The sequence below is a fragment of the Crinia signifera genome, chromosome 2 (assembly GCF_055691185.1).
Source record: "Crinia signifera chromosome 2, ASM5569118v1, whole genome shotgun sequence".
NCBI classification, from domain to species: domain Eukaryota; kingdom Metazoa; phylum Chordata; class Amphibia; order Anura; family Myobatrachidae; genus Crinia; species Crinia signifera.
Genome location: NC_139218.1, coordinates 390,340,704 through 390,361,861, shown reverse-complemented (window position 1 = coordinate 390,361,861; position 21,158 = coordinate 390,340,704). Strand labels below are relative to the sequence as shown.

Below are 21,158 nucleotides of genomic sequence, written 5' to 3'. Positions count from 1 at the left end.
CCCCCATGCCAAATCTCAGCCAGAAGTGAAGTGTTGCCACTTGCAGTTTATATTTAAGAAAAGCAAACTCCATTGCAGGGATTACATGAATTGGCCTTCCCCCATCCACCCTATTATCCAGAAATGTGGAAAACTGGCTTGGTGGGAAGAAAGTCTCGATGAATGAGAAGTAATCGTGGAAGTCAATGAGTATTTTGCAGCTTATATTTCCGATGGTATTAAAAAATGCTTTCAGGTAGGTCTATGGACTGCACACACACACACACACACACACACACACACACACACACACATACATACATACATACATACATACAGACACACACTTTCAAGCTGGGTATACACTAGCCAATATGTAGTCTGATCCGGCGGAATGGACAGACATACTGCACCACTTACGCTCAGTCAGTGCCAGCATCACACATGGTTCCCAATGGCCACAATGTTGTGTGTGCCTAGCTTTAAGAAAGACCATTGTATGTATCATCTTCTGTATCAAATAGTGTAGGGGTTCCAACATCTAATTATAATCAAATAGCTGAAACTTTATTGAGACGCTTATTGAGTATACAAAGTGATCTCATGTATTATATTCAATAACACTTCATGTGTTGTATAGAATGCGGTCAGGTGATCATGACGCACATCCGTTGAAAACTTTATTTCACCTTGGGGTTGTATAAACATAGGATAATGGTGTATCATGTGACGAACACCATAGGTCCTCCAGCGATACTAACGGTCATGTGGCACAATGTTTGTGTCATATAACACAGCCAGCTAACAGGAAATAAGGTAAAGAAAATAGATTATAAGATATATACCATGTGTCAGAATGAGAGATAGGTCTGCCTAATCATCTATAGATATGTCTAGTGTCTGTGTGTCTCAAAAACACTGCCATCTGTTGGCAGCGAGTAATAATACATATCTTTCTCTCTCACACATGCACAAACACAGTGGCAATCACAAAGGTAGCAGACTAGCTTTCTAAGCATTTGCTTCGAGCTGGCTTACTAGTATTCTACATATTTAAATATTAAATAAATTGATATTTTAGTGTATTTGCTAGCAAGCTTTGTTGTGCTATTAGGGAACGGTGGCAAGGCATGCTGGGATGTGTGGTTTTACAACAGCTGGATGGCCATAGTTTGGACATGCCTGGTTTGGGGTATAAAATACCCATTCCAGAGTACAGGATAACCACATTTAATAAAAGTAGCTTTTATTGAGGATAAACATTTTTTTTTACAAACAGATCTCAGATTTTTTTTTTATCTCAAATCAAATACAATTAAATATGATTGTCATACATACAGAATATCAATGCTCAATACCACAGCAGGAGTAGTAATACCAAATGTAAGTATCAGATACATATATAACAGAAAAAGCAGAAATTGCTGAGCAAATTGTTAAGGGATAAAATCTACATTTTTGAAATCTGTTTTGTCTCTATATTCATTCAAATATATTGATTTTTATTTTCCGCCTCTCAAAAAGCCCTGTGCGCACAGGGCAACGGGGAAGCCAATGCTGGGATACTCTCTTAACAGTTGAGGAATATGAATCACTTTAGTTATTCCCGGCAAACCAGAAAGAGTCACTGAGGCCTGGGGAGAGTCAGTGAGGCCTAGGGCTGGAGTTGGGCCCTCCCTGGGCTGAGTTCTAATAGTCTGGTCATACCTCCTCCCTGGTGGGGTGGGGGGGGGGCGTCGCCGCCAGAGACATAGAAAGCTCCTGAAACTGCTGGTGCTGGGGATCATGGAAGGGTGCCGATGGGGGTCGGCCGGGTGCCAATGGGGGCCCGCCGCCGCTTCAGAGGTCATGCTGGGGACCGAGCCAGTGGCTGGGTCCTGAGCCTCTGGTGTCGCCCCAGGGCCGAGCTGTGCGCCGCTGATGTCTCGCCGGCGGCCAGGCCCAGTACCACATACTCTTCCAGCTCCTCCAGACACCCCCTGCACGGAGGTGGTCCTCATGCCGGGCCGTGCCGGTGCGCTTGTCCAGGCCGGGTGGTCACCAGTAGCTGTGCGAGCCGGCAGGTACTCCCTTCCTTCTCCCCCCTCCGTCTGCAGCTCCACAGGGCACCCTTTCTCTGGGGGCCGGAAGTATATCCTACCTACCTTAATCCACCCAAGACCAGATCTTTTGGGTCTTTGATAAAACTGAATGTCTCCTACATAGACAATTGTTTGCTTCTACAATTTGATAATTCTCCTACTTTCATGGGATGCACCCCTTGTACCGTTATAACATGGTGTAAACCCAATAAACCTTACACCATCTCTTTCACGCCCACTCCTTACCCATGTCTTTACTCAATGAATGTTAGTCGGTCCTTTGTTATTCATTTAATATTGTATTTGTTATTTTGCACTGAGATTTTTGTCGAGAAACATCATTTTAGTTTTTTTTTTTTTTTTTATGTGCTTATACTGGTCTTGTGCTTTACTACTTTTTCCATGCGGTTATTTATATAGTGTTTGTTTCCATATGCACAATATTATATTATATTATGGAACCAGGAATGAAGACTGAAAAATGAATAAATGAAGACAACTTAATTGATTCCTTTCTGTATTGTCGCTTTTGTATTTTAACTGATAAAACAGAAATCTGTAAGCAGCCATATTTATCCAGCAACTCATCTAAGTTCTATTACATTTGTTTTCTCAATATTCAAATACTGCAGAAGACATGGCTTGTTGTACAGGCCCCTCCCTAAAGGTGCGTGTAAGGCCTACCCCTTTGTACCAATTCGCAGGTGTTTGTGTTATGCAGAATCCATTTTGTTTCACCATGACTCAGCAGAAATGTTGTTAAAATGGCGTAAGCATTGAAGTATTACTGGAATAGCTGAATGTTTTATACAAGTTGTCTTTAGTTTTATAAGCTTAGGAATGTGATATTGAAGTTACATTGACCAGAGCCACCAGCCAGTCTGGAACATCTTGTTGACACAACTAAACAACAGGGGTACGCATGCTAAGACCCCAAGGCCATTAAGCTGATGATGCCACAATACTCTTCCCTAGCAACAGGACTTGGGTGAATTAATAACAGCATCATTAAAATTCAAGGCAGAGCTGTCCAACAAAATGTGATACATATGAATAATGAAATAATGACATTGAATAAAGGTATAAATATTGGACACAAAGAGGGAGTGGCTAAGGAGTTGAGGAAGAAGGGGCAAACACATGAGAGAAGAGGGGCTGGAGGTGACTGGTAACTATGAATGAGGTGTCTTTCCGATCAATGTCCCTGTTAGGTTTCCATTTTTATTTTGAATTATTGTTGAAATATTAGTCAATCATTGTTGTGATTCTTGTGTTAGTCTGCATTTACAAATACATGTAATCAAGCTATCTTTTAAGTAAAGCATTGTCATTAATTCTTAAAGGTTTGTGTTGGCGTGCAAATAATTTCCGTGTTTGCCATTATAGTTAAAGGTTATACAATACTTAGATATAAAGTACGCTTTTTCAGAACATTGGGGGTTATTCTAATCCACTCTTTCTGACAAAATCCTTCTTAGATGGACAAAACCATGTGCACTGCAGGGGGGCAGATGTAACATGTGCAGAGAGAATTATATTTGGGTGAGTTATTTTGTTTCTGTGCAGGGTAAATACTGACTGCTTTATTTTTACACTGCAATATAGATCTCACTTTGTAGTAAAACCCCACCCAAATCTAATTATCTCTGCACAAGTAACATCTGCCCCCCTGCAGTGCACATGGTTTTGCCCATCTAAGAAGGATTTTGTCAGAAAGAGTGGATTAGAATAAGGCCCATTGTGTTGTGTTCTCTCTAATAAAAATATTTATTAAAAAAAAAAAAAAAAAAATCAAATATGCAAATAGAATTAGCTGATCGATTGCTTTGTTGTTTTGCAAGAACAATAGCCTCAGACATCGAGGAGGGAAATATATTTGCAAGAAAGAAGTCTGAAAATAAGGTACGCAGCCTAAGTGCAAAGGATTACATTTTGTTGATTTATTTCTCAATGAGTAATGCCATCACTGCCAGGGGCCTTACCACCAGGGAAGGAACCAACAGGCGCTGTCACCCCCATCTAGAGTAATTGAAGCATCAAGAAGAGCTGTAGCCTCTGGAATAAGCCTAGGCAGATCAATAAAAAGGACAACAACTTTTGCAATGTTTGGGGTAGTGGTAGCGATATTGCCCACAGAGTCGGTCAATTGTGTAACCATGGCCGCCAGACGATCCGAATACACTAGATGAGCTAAAAAGAAAAAACTAACAGTCTATCTGCACACATATATAGGTTATACGTACGGACTAATAAAACTATGGCCATTTTGTAATCAACCAAATGGGCTTACCAAAAGCAAACATCCTTAGAAAAATCTGGGGGACCACCTAACTAAAAGTGTGAAGCATCATCTTTTGGAAATATTTGGATCTTGCAGAACCAAAGGTCAGGACTTTAAATACCATCTAAAGAGAAGAACTCGTCTGGTCCTACGAACTTGCTATCATCCAGTCTGTCTCATCGAATGGCACGCCATACCAGGGGACATTACATCCGAGCGGGAGTACTAACCGTAACACACAGAACGCTTCAAAACGTGAGTGGACAGTGTTGTCTTCTGGACCAATCACCCCCAACACACACACACACACACACACACACCTTATTATTGTTTACAAATACAGGTTTCAATAGGAACCGGACTCGCTCATAAAGATGCAAATTACCAATTGACTATTTTCCGCCTGAGGAAGGTACTATAAATAGGTTTGTCCATACATGGTTTTTATTGAAATAATTACAAGTTTTAAATGCATACTGTATGTGACCATTTTGAATCTATACATTTAGTAAATAAATGTTCTTCATATTTCCCTCAATGTAATAAATGTTTATTAAAATCTTCCCTAAAGACACATGCTACACTTCTGGGACGGACTTAGTCGCGCGGGGTGTTCCACACTGTATGGTATATTGAGGATATGTGGATGAGGACACATCACCAGCAAACATTTAGATTACATATCTAAATATACGAGATAGCTCGTATCAGGCCTAAAATTTCTGTATTCGTATTATGGCAAACATATAGATACCTTGGGAAATTTACCTTTATGCAGTCTGGGAGCCTCCAGTCCTCCCACCCGTTATATCAGGGTAGAGACCGGGAAACCCCTAATAGTGTCATACCGTCTTCTACAGTTCTACTATAGCATTGGGAAATAATAGTTATGAAATCTCTTGGTATCTGTTCATCTAGGAAATTTGCATTCACAGCCTGGAAGGAGGCCCAACAACGGTCACGTGGATTTAAGAACCCAACGATCCAAACTGCACTCGGCCATCCATCACAACCAGACACTAAGCGACAATCCAGCGTACAGTCCGCTATAATTGTTACATTGTAGAGACCCACAGAGAATACATCATGGAGAATGGACGCTACAGGATCAGTTCTAATGTTGCGCTTCATTTATTTAAACGGATACTGATAGTCTAATGCAGTGGTCGCCAACCCGTCGCTCGCGAGCTACCGGTAGCTCGCCTGAGCGTAACGGGTGGCTCGACCACTGTGCCCTCCTGCCCCCTCCCGTGTGTCCATCCGCCTGCCCGCCCTCCCGTGTGTCCGCAGCCTGCCGCCCGCCCGCCCATGTGTCCGCTGCCTGCCGCCTTCCCCTGCACACACTCCTCACTTCGGAGGAGACAGACGCTGGAGGTCATATTTGACCTCTAGCATCTGACAGGAAACACAGCGCTGCAGCGCTGTGCTCCCTCAGGCGCAGATACAGAGGGGGGCAAAGGGGGCACAGAGCAGCCAGCCCCAGCCCCACGCAGTGTCAGTGGCTGGGTATCGGCCAGACCGCCGCAGCCCAATGTCTCCCGGCAGCCTGGAGCAGCCATCCCTGTGCGGTGAGTGTCAGAGCCTGGGTGTCAGCCAGACAGCCGCAGAACTCGAGCTCCTGGAAGCCTGGAGCGGCCAGACCCGCGCGGTGAGTGTCAGCAAGCCTCCCATCACAGGGAGGCTGACTGCTGTGCTCAGTGAGATTATGTGCAGTGAGATTGTGCAGCATATTGTTCAGGGGCATTACAGTGTGCAGCATATTGTTCAGGGGCATTACAGTGTGCAGCATATTATGCAGGGGCATTACAGTGTGCAGCATATTGTTCAGGGGCATTACAGTGTGCAGCATATTATGCAGGGGCATTACAGTGTGCAGCATATTGTGCAGGGGCATTACAGTGTGCAGCGTATTGTGCAGGGGCATTACAGTGTGCAGCGTATTGTGCAGGGGCATTACAGTGTGCGGCGTATTGTGCAGGGGCATTACAGTGTGCAGCGTATTGTGCAGGGGCATTACAGTGTGCGGCGTATTGTGCAGGGGCATTACGGTGTGCGGCATAGTATCAGGGTCATTGGACAAATTTTAGTAGCTCTCCAGGAGGTTTTTTTTTTGTCTTTTTTTGTCTTGAGTAGCTCATGGTCAAATAAGGTTGGAGACCACTGGTCTAATGCATACTTATTGGAAATGCATGATATTGCCTCGGACACCACCAGAAGATAAGCATAGTAATAAACCGTACACACTAGAGTATAAGCCGAGGCACCTAATTTTACCACAAAAAACTGGGAAAATGTATTGACTCGAGTAGAAGCCTAGGGTGGGAAATGCAGCCGCTACTGGTAAATTTCAAAAATAGATACCAATAAAATTACATTAATTGAGGCATCAGTAGGTTAAATGTTTTTGAATATTTCAAAGAAAAACAGTAAACCAGCTTTGTAAGTGGAAAAGAGGGTAAAAAAAAAAAACAATATGGTATCAACAATAACTTGTAAAAGTACAAAACCCTTAGTTCAATCAGCAACCAAGCTAAAACGCAAGAGTTAAAATCATTTAAAACTGGATTCCTCCTCATCATCTGTAGGTCCAAACAGAGCTTCAGCTTTATCTGGTGTGAGGTTATCAGCATAGCCATGGTCATCAACAGTCATCACCATCATGGCTATCGCTGTCGTACTAAGCGCTGTCTTTACTGCCACCCATAGCATTACTAATGCCACATTTCCTGAGGGCGTGTTGCACCATGTCCTCTGGAATCTCTTCACATGCATCACAAACCAACTTTACAACCAATTCTATGTCGGGCTTCAACAGATTTCCAACTTTTGTCAATCGGGCTTCACCGGATGACAAACATTCATGCCACATCTTTCACACATGGTCTTTGAAAGATTTAAACACACATCTAGGGGCTGCAATACAGATGTAAGCCCACCTGGAATAACGGGCAAAATAACTTTAGAAGACTTTGTAAATTTTTTTAAGACATCATATGTGTGGGCTCTGAACAAATACCAAACTAGCAATGATGGTTTGTTTTCATTAAGGCTGCTCCTGGTCGTCCGTTCCAAACTTCTTCCAGCCATTTTTTTTTGTTCCATCTCCATCCATCCAGCCTTTAATATGCGCGCGCACTGTAAATTCGTGGTGGGAATTTGTCCTTTTTAAAGGCAAGGTCTTTCTTTAAAAAATAATGATAAGCCGCAGCTTGGTTCCATGAGCCAAACATGACACAACGACCATGAAATGGTATTTTTCATTTCCTGTGGTTCTGAGTAAAATAGTTTTGTCTCCCAAACTTGCCACAGTTCTATTGCTTGGAAGATCAAAGGTCATAGGTGTGTCAGCCATATTCCCAATATCTCCCAGGTTCTAGTTATGCATCCTTCTTTGTTTTATGATGAATGAATAGAATGACATCACTTTTTTCATCAAGGCCTTTTGGCAACTGCTGTGAAATCTTTGTTCTTTGCCGCAACCGTTAGGAAAACCTATTCATAAAGTTGGTACACCATCCTGCTGACGCAACAAAATTTTCAATGCCTGGTGCTTTTAATTTGTCATCTTTAGCCATTTGAAGGGCACGTAAGCGAATTCCCATGCGAGTTACGCGGTGACCAGTTTGACGACACTCCATAACCCATTTATGCAATTCGGTCTCTAGATCTTTATATGAAGTGGTAAAACCGCGTCGAGCTTTTTTTGCCTTTGGAAGTTTTTCCAAGTCAGCTTTCATTTTCCGCCACTCCCTCACTTGTTTTTCGCCAACACAAAATTCCCTACTTGCAGTACTGTTATTGCTCTCTTCCGCTCTTGACACAACCTTAAGTTTGAAACCAGCTTCGTATGACCTGCGTTTTTGTTTTTGTCCAGGATTAGAAGTTTTGGGATCCGTTTCTAACAGGATGAAAAAAATAAATAAAAAGACTGAAAAAGAATGGCGTGTCATAGTGATTGAATTCTCAAAATATAGCGTAAGCCCTGCTCCAAAAGTAAGACCTAGTTATAGTTCGTAAAAGAGGTAAATTTACAATAAAAAACAGCGGCGTCCAGGCAATTATGCATATAAACAAGTCAAATCAATTGGCAATAGAATGCAGCAAGACAAGATAGACTTCACCACGGAAAACAGATAACTCTCAAAAGAAATCGCACTCAAAAGACACCACGAGACCGAAACCATAGTCGATCACCGAGGGAGTGGACAGAAATAAAGTTTTTGGACAGTTTGTATGATAATATTCCAGAATGTGATGACAATTATGTTTTCGTAGAGCAGTCATTGTTAGGGCTCATACTATACTAGTTGCGTTGTGTACGCACTGTGTTACTGTATATGCAGCATTACTGCATTATGTATGGGAAGTGCTAACGCAACACATGCAGTAACACAACGCAGTGTGTATATTATGAGCCCTAATACAGGCTGCTCTATGCAAACAGTCAACACTGGGTCCAGATAGGGGTTAATAAGAAAATAAAAAATAAAATATAGCAGACTGTAAATAAACGTACTGTATATCCAAGACCAGAGGTATACCGGTGCTTGTATTCAGCAATGCTTGGCCTAAATATGTACTGCTGTATGTTACGGTTAGCGCCATCTCTACACTCCCCTGAAGAGCTGGCTGGCTTACTGGATGTTACCCCCACTTCCCCAGTGCTGTGCCTGCCTCCCTCCTCTGGTGGGCTGGCTGGCTGTCAACCTCCGCCAGTGGCAGGCTAGATGTTAATGTCCCCTCCCCTGCACAGTGCTGTTTGTCGGTTGCCGGCAGTGGAATGCTGAGAAAGGCTTCGGGAGCGGGTGGGTGGAGAGCAGTGGTCGAGCCACCCCGATTGCTCTGGCGAGCTACCGGTTGCTTGCGAGCGAAAGGTAGGCGACCACTGCTGCAAAGACTACGTCATAAGCGGGAGAGACCGGAGAAGAGGCACTGCACTAGAGAACAGGCACCCTCACTCGACTACAAGCCGAGGGGGCTTTTTCAGCATAAAAAAAAATGTGCTGAAGTAGTCGGTTTATACTCAGTAATCTAGAAATAATTCGGGTATATGTTGGATAAGCTGAGGGCTGATAGTAATGAAACTACAAAGCAGGCAATGGGCGTATTAGTGCTGTATGAATACCATGCAACCCAGTGCAGAGGAACCCTAATATTTGGTCACATCACAGTTGTTACTCCTGGCGGCTAACGTCATCACAGGTCATAATTGTTCTACTTTCCAACTTATATTCTGCAGTCTCGGTGGTATTAGTTTTAGTTTTTTTTTGAAACATGCGATGATTGGATGTTATCGATCAACTTGTGCACCACCGGTGACTTCCTGCCAGGACTGTTCCGTGTTTATACACTTATCATTTTCTCCGCCTGTCTTCCAATTTTCTCTCTCCCCATCTCCTGACTCGCTCAGCAACTTGCAGACGCTTCTGTTGTAACTGGTGAGGATCCTTCGACAGCTTTTGCAATTTTTGTAACTGGAGCCAAATACATGTCTGACCGTGATAATTAAATGTGTAGTCGTAGAACACCCTGTAGGTTTCCATCTTGGAATGACTGTAGAACTGCTGTGCTGTAAACGGAATGCTCGCATTTACGTTTATTTTTGATAAAGCAACAATAAAGTTTTTGATTTATTTTTTAATAAAAACTTATATTAGAATTCTATAAAATCACACACGAACAGCCGAAATGTAAAAAGTTGAATAAAGCGAAGCAAATTAGGCTACGTCTACACATTGCGCTTTAGCAGGATACGGTTTAACAGGATCCTGTTTAGCAGGATGAAGCTTATGGCGAATACACATCACGTTTTAGCAGAATGCAGTTGAACAGGATCCTGTTTAGCAGGATGCAGAAGGCTTGTGTATATATATCCTTAGAGGCCGGTTACTCACAGATTGCATTTCTCCAGGCACTCAGTAACGGCCATGTGTAGTTGTAGCAGATCGAGAAATCACCATCTGTTACGGACCATTATAGCTTATATACTCCTACTGCAAATAATGCAATGATTGTATATACAGTCACATGGATACTGATACCTGTACAATAATATTGTTTCTATGGTGAATGAACACCTGCACTATTACCATAACTGCATGAGCACAGAGTGGGGCAGAGCCAATGAGTAAAACAACATATTCTCGGTGCATAACTGATAAACAGTAATATGAGTTTACACAAGATCAGTCTCTCAATCTGAGCACAGTTGGCATGCATGAGGTTGGCACTCGCAAAATAATCGACACGGTCAACACATTAAAAGGTTAACGGGAGGTTTTTCTCAATTTTTCCCATTTTATTTATGACATACTTTACCATACACATTGTCTACGATTAAGGTACAGTAAAATATGCCAAGTGGTAGCAGAGGGTATGCGGTACATTTATTTGGGGGTTCACGTGTGATCTACATATTGACCCCCTAAATGTGAAGACATAATGTCAACCCTTTTATGTTGCAACCAATTTTATCCTGTATTTATTGTGCTGTAAGTGACCCGCTAGGGGGCGATAACTCATGGTAACGTGGTACGTTCCCAATCCCCTGTGGGTCTGTTGGGGGTACTTATTAGGGATTACGCTTTGCGTGCCAAAGCAGAATCCCCAGTAAACGTTGGTTTACGGGGTTTATTGGATAGCACCCAAGGGTCCATTACCGAACAGGATACAGAACCTTAGCTGTAAAAAGCTACAAAAGATTTTATTTTTATTTTTTTAAATAGAAAACTTTATACAGGTGAGCCCAAACGTTATAATATTCTATACAATTATATGCATCGTTACAGGTAGCATTTATATGCATCGGTATATATTTACAAGGATAAAACCTAATTATCGGCTTAGAAACCAAGTCCCTGGGAAACACAGAGGCCACATATATTTACTAAAGCTGGCTAATCCAGACACGCGGAGTCAAATACTATTGCAGTGCTCATGTTTAATTGACAAGTGCCCAACAAAAAGGTTCTGTATAAAAGATGGTGGGTGCTAAATAATGTCATCTGTAGAACTTGTTATGTATGACCCAATGTGCAGAGTTATACCGATCAGCAGATTCCTTTAGAGTGGAGTCATACATCAGATCTGACCACTAGAGGCACTGTTCCCCGCAGCCTATACAGCATCACCCACAGGTATTATATAACACACTACATAACATCAGATCTGTCCACTAGAGGCAGTGTTCCCCCGCAGCCTATACAGGATCAATCACAGGTATATATCACACTACCTAACATCAGATCTGACCACTAGAGGCAGTGTTCCCCACAGCCTATACAGAATCACTCACAGGTATAGAACACACTACCTAACATCAGATCTGTCCACTAGAGGCAGTGTTCCCCCGCAGCCTTTACAGAATCACTCACAGGTATATATCACACTACCTAACATCAGATCTGTCCACTCGAGGCAGTGTTCCCCCACAGCATATACAGGATCACTCACAGGTATATCACACTACCTAACATCAGATCTGTCCACTAGAGGCAGTGTCCCCCCACAGCCTATACAGGATCACGCACAGGTATATATCACACTACCTAACATCAGATCTGTCCACTAGAGGCAGTGTTCTCCCGCAGCCTATACAGGGATCAATCACAGGTATATATCACACTACCTAACATCAGATCTGTCCACTAGAGGCAGTGTTCTCCCGCAGCCTATACAGGGATCAATCACAGGTATATATCACACTACCTAACATCAGATCTGTCCACTAGAGGCAGTGTTCTCCCGCAGCCTATACAGGATCACTCACAGGTATATATCACACTACCCAACATCAGATCTGGCCACTAGAGGCAGTGTTCCCCCGCAGCCTATACAGGATCACTCACAGGTATATATCACACTACCTAACATCAGATCTGGCCACTAGAGGCAGTGTTCCCCCGCAGCCTATACAGGATCACTCACAGGTATAGAACACACTACCTAACATCAGAGGAAATGAATGGAAGAGCAAGATATTACATAACTTGTGGTTTGTTGAATACATGACGAAAAAATAAACAAAAACAAACTGCACTTATAATACCTAGGATATATGCAATCATGTTCTCATATATGATGTGCTTGGCACCAGAAGTATTTGGGATGATTCTGTATGTTGGAATATGTACATACCATAATGACATATCTTGGAGATGAGAGTATACACGTAGAATGCATTGTTTCATACACACAGTTCTGATAGGCTGCAGTGCATTATCCTGACACATCAGTAAATCAGTCCCCATGACGGCTTAGTAAATACTGTGCTATACATGAGGTGTAACCTGCAGCCACCAGATGCCACCTGTGTTTCCCTATTCAACTTACACCACAGGAAGAGACCTTCAACTATTACACCCTGAGCCCCCCAGCAATGTGACCGTGTCCCACCTGTTCTGACATTACCAACACTGTACCGGGTAACTAAGACCGATGCATCTGGGCAACACCGCAATGCCCAATACAGGAGCTTGCTGGTAACTGGTCTTTCCCTGCCCACGTTGTCACTATTCAATTAGCCACAAGATGGCGATCTCCTGCACAGACTTCACCTACAGTATAACCTCCTATGCTAATAATATTCATACCCCAACTCTGACCACTAACCTCAGTCTCACTACACAGGTATATGGGCAAACAGAACATCACACGGCTGTCAGTATAAGTGGTCAGAACACTTGGTGACAGGTAATTTAGGCAGAAAGAGGGCTACAAATGAAGCTGCACGGAGATTATTTAAGTGTTTTCAGGATGCTTCTACAGGTGCCGACTCAAGGACTGAGGCAAGGCAGATACATTGTCTTCAACCGGTCATGACTGAGCCCAGGCTAGAACCGGTGTCAGACTGGAACTGGATTATGACGGAAACCAGAATACAGAAAAAACTGGATAGGAACTAGAGTTGTTGAGAACAAGAATGGCTGGAAACCAGACTGGAATTGCTAAATAGAGTAGAACTGGAAAATGAGCTAGCCACACGGGAATTGGTATTGCTGGTACCTGTAGTGGAGATTCAAACATGAAGGAGGCTATGTCTGAAGGACTTGTAGGCTGGTAGAAAGCTGAGAAATTGCATACACTTTATTATATGCTTACAGAAGAATGCGGTAGATATCTGGGAAGTACTTGCAGGAACGTCAGTACATGTAGTCAGCAGACAAGGGAACATTACAGCAGGCTGAGAATTTGAGGTCCCTGAAGTAACAGTAATCAGGAAACATATGAATATGGTGCAGTTCGGAATGTTAAGGAACATAGATTCTTTAAAAGAGGAAACAGGAATCTTAGGAAGTTTGAACCAAGAAGCCAGTATGTGACGTATTGCACTGGCAGATCACTGATGAACAGGAAAAGGTGTATGTAGGAGCTGCAGGTCACAGATTGGCTGTCAGAGTCAGCTGAGGCAAGGAGCACACCAACTGGAGGAAATGTGGTCAGCTGGCAAGATCCAACATGGCGACTCAATGCTCAGAATGACTTTTATTCACCATGATAAAGCCCTTCTCAGCAACGTGATAGCCACACTCTGTGCCTTGGTGTATTGCAAGGAATCCCAGGTCCTAAAATGAGATCCTACGACAGATGCAGCATCTTATTTAGAGATCCAAGACAGATGCTGCAATCAAAGGAGTATTTGGAGGATTTGCAGAGTCTCAGCTTCTTAAAGTGTAGCATGTCTCACATAGAATTTCTCCAGAGACAACAGAAGATTCAAGTCCTCATCATTTATTACCCATCTCATAGATGACATAACAGATTCCCTGTATATTAGAATGAGAAGACACCGGTCTCCAAGAAAAGGCACATCTTGGAACCTTCCCAAACGCTCTTCACACCTCATCTCCTGTCATTGGTGGGAAACGTTACTTCTGGCATCGCTGGGAGATGGGGTCATACATCTCACCTCTACCTCCGCTGGATGGAACAACATTGTATCTCTTCTCTCTCAGTTTATCCTTTAGATTCCTATCCAGTTTAGTACAAGAATCCGAAAAATCTTTGAAATGTGATGAAAACGCCTGAAGTAATGAGATATTCCCAGTTCTGTCCTGGCCCAGTGGGAGGGGGCGGCTGTTCCTGAGACCCCTCTAACAGAATCCGCAAAGGAGCCAGTGATGGAGAGCTCAGCCTTAAGGCCTCTCTGCTGGGAGTTGTAGTCCTCATCTGACTCTCCAGCTGGCTTAGCCAGAGCCATAATAAGTTTGAGACACAAAAGGACGTAATAAAATGTTTGTTCAGATGCTGTTATTCCGGTATTACCAAGTATTCCATTAAAGTATCCAGTACCCTAAACTGAACTTTTGTCTGAGCTGCGTCTTCCAAGGAGGCAGGGATTTAATGTAAGCCGACCAGGTGTTGCAGCAGGTTGCATAGAAGAGGATGTGTGATCTTGCAGTCTGTGTGATCAGAGATGAATGAACGCAAATGTGACAGTGCGGACCCACAAGGATTCTGCATCCATCAAGCATTATCGCCAGTGGGTTGGCAGAGACGTTCTGAGACCAGCAAACGTACGCTAGGAGGTGTATCTTCTGCAAGGGTTACAGGGACAGTGCACACGCAGGTGAGGGATGAGGACGGGTCATAATTAGGCACATGTGTTGCAAAAGAGTATGCGGAGATTAAGCCTGTGCGAGGTTATGTCTGTGAGCTGGAATCAGTATCCCGAGCAGTACATAATACAGACCATTGGAGAGCCGCCATATTACAAAGTGCAGCCAGGCGAGAGGGAAAGAGGTGACACCCAGCAGCCCTTGTGTACACGCTGCGTAGTGCCGTAGAAGTGTGAGAGGATCTGCTGTAAGGATACCTATAGCCATCTGTCCCTGCTCCTCACATACTGCCCCCTACAGCCGGAACCACGGCCTCCCATCATTACATGTGACCAGAGGAGCAGCCCGATCCCTCTCATACCCGACGGTCACACATCTATTCCCCCAACATATTACAGAGCAGCCATAGAACCGGCTCACACCCAGAACAGCCGCCGGGCACAGTCTATGGCCTCCCGTTCTGTCTGGCAATGTGATATAGGGCAGTCTGGTATAAGTCACATTATAGGAGAGCGAGCAGCACTGACCTGCACTGGATTCTGGGAGGAATTCCTGCAGCTCCCGATGGTCACCAGCATCCAGCTCTACACCGGCCTCAGCTCCTGTGTATGACAATAAGGAGCAAGTGTTACACATAGACACACGTGTGCAGAGACAGAAGGGGCCGGTGTCTGTGTGTAGTAGTAATTACTATCATATGTGACGGGAATATCCGGACATACGTGTTACCCGCAGCCAGTGTTACACATAGACACACGTGTGCAGAGACAGAAGGGGACGGAGTCTGTGTGTAGTAGTAATTACTCTCATGTGTGACAGGAGGAATATCCGGACATACGTGTTACCCGCAGCCAGTGTTACACATAGACACACGTGTGCAGAGACAGAAGGGGCCGGTGTCTGTGTGTAGTAGTAATTACTAACATACGTGAGAGGAGGAATATCCGGACATACGTGTTACCCGCAGCCAGTGTTACACATAGACACACGTGAGCAGAGACAGAAGGGGCCGGTGTCTGTGTGTTGTAGTAATTACTATCATATGTGACAGGAGGAATATCCGGACATATGTGTTACCCACAGCCAGTGTTACACATAGACACACGTGTGCAGAGACAGAAGGTGCCGGTGTCTGTGTGTAGTAGTAATTACTATCATATGTGACAGGAGGAATATCCGGACATATGTGTTACCCACAGCCAGTGTTACACATAGACACACGTGTGCAGAGACAGAAGGTGCCGGTGTCTGTGTGTAGTAGTAATTACTATCATATGTGACAGGAGGAATATCCGGACATATGTGTTACCCACAGCCAGTGTTACACATAGACACACGTGTGCAGAGACAGAAGGTGCCGGTGTCTGTGTGTAGTAGTAATTACTATCATATGTGACAGGAGGAATATCCGGACATATGTGTTACCCACAGCCAGTGTTACACATAGACACACGTGTACAGACAGAAGGGGCCGGTGTATGTGTAGTAGTAATTACTATCATATGTGACAGGAGGGATATCCGGACATACGTGTTGGCCGCAGCCAGTGTTACACAGACACACGTGTGCAGAGACAGAAGGGGCCGGTGTCTGTGTGTAGTAGTAATTACCATCATATGTGACAGGAGGAACACCCGGACATACGTGTTACCCGCAGCCAGTGTTACACATAGACACACGTGTGCAGAGACAGAAGGGGGCGGTGTCTGTGTGTAGTAGTAATTACTATCATATGTGACAGGAGGAATATCCGGACATACGTGTTACCCGCAGCCAGTGTTACACATAGACACAAGTGTGCAGAAACAGAAGGGGCCGGTGTCTGTGTGTAGTAGTAATTACTATCATATGTGACAGGAGGAATATCCGGACAGACGTGTTACCCACAGCCAGTGTTACACATAGACACACGTGTACAGACAGAAGGGGCCGGTGTATGTGTAGTAGTAATTACTATCATATGTGACAGGAGGGATATCCGGACATACGTGTTGGCCGCAGCCAGTGTTACACAGACACACGTGTGCAGAGACAGAAGGGGCCGGTGTCTGTGTGTAGTAGTAATTACCATCATATGTGACAGGAGGAACACCCGGACATACGTGTTACCCGCAGCCAGTGTTACACATAGACACACGTGTGCAGAGACAGAAGGGGGCGGTGTCTGTGTGTAGTAGTAATTACTATCATATGTGACAGGAGGAATATCCGGACATACGTGTTACCCGCAGCCAGTGTTACACATAGACACAAGTGTGCAGAAACAGAAGGGGCCGGTGTCTGTGTGTAGTAGTAATTACTATCATATGTGACAGGAGGAATATCCGGACAGACGTGTTACCCGCAGCCAGTGTTACACATAGAGACACGTGTGCAGAGACAGAAGGGGCCGGTGTCTGTGTGTAGTAGTAATTACTATCATATGTGACAGGAGGAATATCCGGACATACGTGTTACCTGCAGCCAGTGTTACACATAGACACACGTGTGCAGAGACAGAAGGGGCCGGTGTCTGTGTGTAGTAGTAATTACTATCATATGCCAGCCTCTCTCACCTGATCTGATCTTAGCAGTATAGAGCTCTGTGCGTATCACCTGTATGACACTACCGTCTGTACGTCAGCCTCTCTCACCTGATCTGATCTCAGCAGCATAGACCTCTGTGCGTATCACCTGTATGACACTACCGTCTGTAGGTCAGCCTCTCTCACCTGATCTCAGCAGCATAGACCTCTGTGCGTATCACCTGTATGACACTACCGTCTGTACGTCAGCCTCTTCCTCTTTCACCTGATCTCAGCAGCATAGACCTCTGTGAGTATCACCTGTATGACATGACCGTCTGTACGTCAGCCTCTCTCTCCCCTGATCTGATGTCAGCAACATAGACCTCTGTGCGTATCACTTGTATGACACTACTGTCTGTATGTCAGCCTCTCTCTCACCTGATCTGATCTCAGCAGCATAGACCTCTGTGCATATCACCTGTATGACACTACTGTCTGTATGTCAGCCTCTCTCTCACCTGATCTGATCTCAGCAGCATAGACCTCTGTGCATATCACCTGTATGACACTACTCTCTGTATGTCAGCCTCTTTCACCTGATCTGATCTCAGCAGCATAGACCTCTGTGCATATCACCTGTATGACACTACTGTCTGTATGTCAGCCTCTCTCACCTGATCTGATCTCAGCAGCATAGACCTCTGTGCGTATCACCTGTATGACACTACTGTCTGTACGTCAGCCTCTCTCACCTGATCTGATCTCAGCAGCATAGACCTCTGTGCATATCACCTGTATGACACTACTGTCTGTATGTCAGCCTCTTTCACCTGATCTGATCTCAGCAGCATAGACCTCTGTGTGTATCACCTGTATGACACTACTGTCTGTATGTCAGCCTCTCTCACCTGATCTGATTTCAGCAGCATAGACCTCTGTGCGTATCACCTGTATGACACTACTGTCTGTATGTCAGCCTCTCTCACCTGATCTGATCTCAGCAGCATAGACCTCTGTGCGTATTACCTGTATGACACTACTGTCTGTATGTCAGCCTCTCTCACCTGATCTGATCTCAGCAGCATAGACCTCTGTGCGTATCACCTGTATGACACTACTGTCTGTATGTCAGCCTCTCTCACCTGATCTGATCTCAGCAGCATAGACCTCTGTGCGTATCACCTGTATGACACTATTGTCTGTATGACAGCCTCTCACCTGAACTGATCTCAGCAGGGATATCCTCCTCTTTACATTGCTGGTAAAACATCCCATCTCCCGGTACAGCCTGTGAAACAAGAGCATACATCACATATGTGTCCTACCTACAAGTTATACAGGACATGTCTGTAGGACTCAGGACGGGGACACAGGAATAACACTGTATACTGTAATGTGAGACATGTGAGGAAGCAGAGCTGGGAGAGGTCAGACCGGGTTCCTCTACCTGATAATCCTGGCTGATCATCCTGTTCTCTTCTCCCATACACCCCGGAGTATAGAGAGGGGTCTCATATGGGTCTGCGGGATGTGCAGGATTACACCCACCTGTGGGGAAGGGGCACACACATGTATCTGTATAAATGGTAATGCAAAAGAAGAACTCAGCCGGCACAAACACATTATAGTGACGGATATGGCGGAGTAACATAGAACCAAAGTCATGCAAATAAAAACCACCGTATCCCGACTCCCGGGTAATGGTCCGTTCTCCTGCAGCGCCGCAGTCAGCAGCGACCGGGAAACAGACTGTTATACTTACTGTGATGGGACCAGGGAAGGGGGTATTGGGCTACTACCCCTAATGGTACATCCACATGACTACTTTACACTAACACTATGGATTGGGAATATCGGTGAATGCGTTACCCAGCGATTGCTACTGAACACGTAATGGAACTATGTATACAGAGGTGGCTGGGAAAATTCATACATGCCGCCCGGTGGTCCATTCTATGTCAGACCACTGATTTCCAGGATTTCCCAGACAGGAAGGAGGTAACAGGTGACATCAGATGCATGTTACACATGCGTGTACGAGGGAGGAATTCTGGCAGTGATTGGTCACTATGTGAGATCTGTTGGAAGGAGAACTACATCAGCACCTATTGTTCTCCCATAGTACTGTGCTATGGGAGAACTGTACCATTTGCTGCGCTGCAGATCCCTTGTAGCACCATATAAATAAAGGATAATGAGAAATAATCTGTAACCCATATTTCCCCCATACAGCTATATTGTATCCCCAGAGCGTCTGTCTCTCTCACCTGGGCTGATCTCAGCAGGAACGGCCTCTTCCTTACACTGCTGGTGATAGATCACGGGTCCCGGCTCATCCTGTCATACAAGGACATGTGTCACATACGTGTCCCACCAACATGTTACACAGGACTCACACACAGGGGGGGGGGGGGGGGGGAGACATGGGACTAACACAATACCCTGCACTTTGAGAAGTGGATGTACAAGGAGGAGAGGTCAGAGCAGGTTCCTCTACCTGATATTCCGGTGTCACTGTCCTGTTCTCTTCCTCTATACAGCCCGGAGAGTACAGAGGGGTCTCACAGGGGTCTGCGGGATTTCTAGCGCTGCGCCCACCTGCGGGGAATGGGTACAGAGCATTACATTACAGTAGGTATAGTTATTCTATGTACAGCCCGGAGAGTACAGAGGGGTCTCACAGGGGTCTGCGGGATTTCTAGCGCTGCGCCCACCTGCGGGGAATGGGTACAGAGCATTACATTACAGTAGGTATAGTTATTCTATGTACAGCCCGGAGAGTACAGAGGGGTCTCACAGGGGACTGCGGGATTTCTAGCGCTGCACCCACCTGCGGGGAATGGGTACAGAGCATTACATTACAGTAGGTATAGTTATTCTATATACAGCCCGGAGAGTACAGAGGGGTCTCACAGGGGTCTGCAGGATTTCTAGCACTGCGCCCACCTGCGGGGAATGGGTACAGAGCATTACATTACAGTAGGTATAGTTATTCTATATACAGCCCGGAGAGTACAGAGGGGTCTCACAGGGGTCTGCGGGATTTCTAGCGCGGCGCCCACCTGCGGGGAATGGGTACAGAGCATTACATTACAGTAGGTATAGTTATTCTATATACAGCCCGGAGAGTACAGAGGGATCTCACAGGGGTCTGCGAGATTTCTAGCGCTGCGCCCACCTGCTGGGAATGGGTACAGAGCATTACATTACAGTAGGTATAGTTATTTTATATACAGCCCGGAGAGTACAGAGCTGTCTCACAGGGGTCTGCGAGATTTCTAGCGCTGCGCCCACCTGCGGGGAATGGGTACAGAGCATTACATTACAGTAGGTATAGTTATTCTATATACAGCCCGGAGAGCATAGAGGGGTCTCACAGGGGTCTGCGGGATTTCTAGCGCTGCGCCCACCTGCAGGGAATGGGTACAGAGCATTACATTACAGTAGGTATAGTTATTCTATATACAGCCCGGAGAGTACAGAGGGGTCTGCGGGATTTCTAGCGCTGCGCCCACCTGCGGGGAATGGATACAGAGCATTACATTACAGTAGGTATAGTTATTCTATATACAGCCCGGAGAGTACAGAGGGGTCTCACAGGGGTCTGCGGGATTTCTAGCGCTGCAGCCACCTGCGGGGAATGGGTACAGAGCATTACATTACAGTGTGTATAGTTATTCTATATACAGCCCGGAGAGTACAGAGGGGTCTCACAGAGGTCTGCGGGACGTCTAGCGCTGCACCCACTTGCGGG

General features: G+C 45.0%; 1 pseudogene across 1 annotated transcript in view; it reads right to left on the bottom strand.

Moving 5' to 3' along the window:
* The window catches only part of LOC146058575 (uncharacterized), a 279,259-nt pseudogene that overhangs the window by 135,249 nt on the left and 122,852 nt on the right, over window positions 1-21,158 (bottom strand). Inside the window, exons 7-11 of the transcript XR_014469871.1 lie at window positions 19,902-20,002; window positions 19,672-19,741; window positions 18,852-18,952; window positions 18,623-18,692; window positions 15,425-15,499 (exon numbers count right to left, since the gene is read on the bottom strand). The product of XR_014469871.1 is annotated as an uncharacterized LOC146058575 (transcript). The remainder of the gene's footprint in view (window positions 1-15,424; window positions 15,500-18,622; window positions 18,693-18,851; window positions 18,953-19,671; window positions 19,742-19,901; window positions 20,003-21,158) is intronic.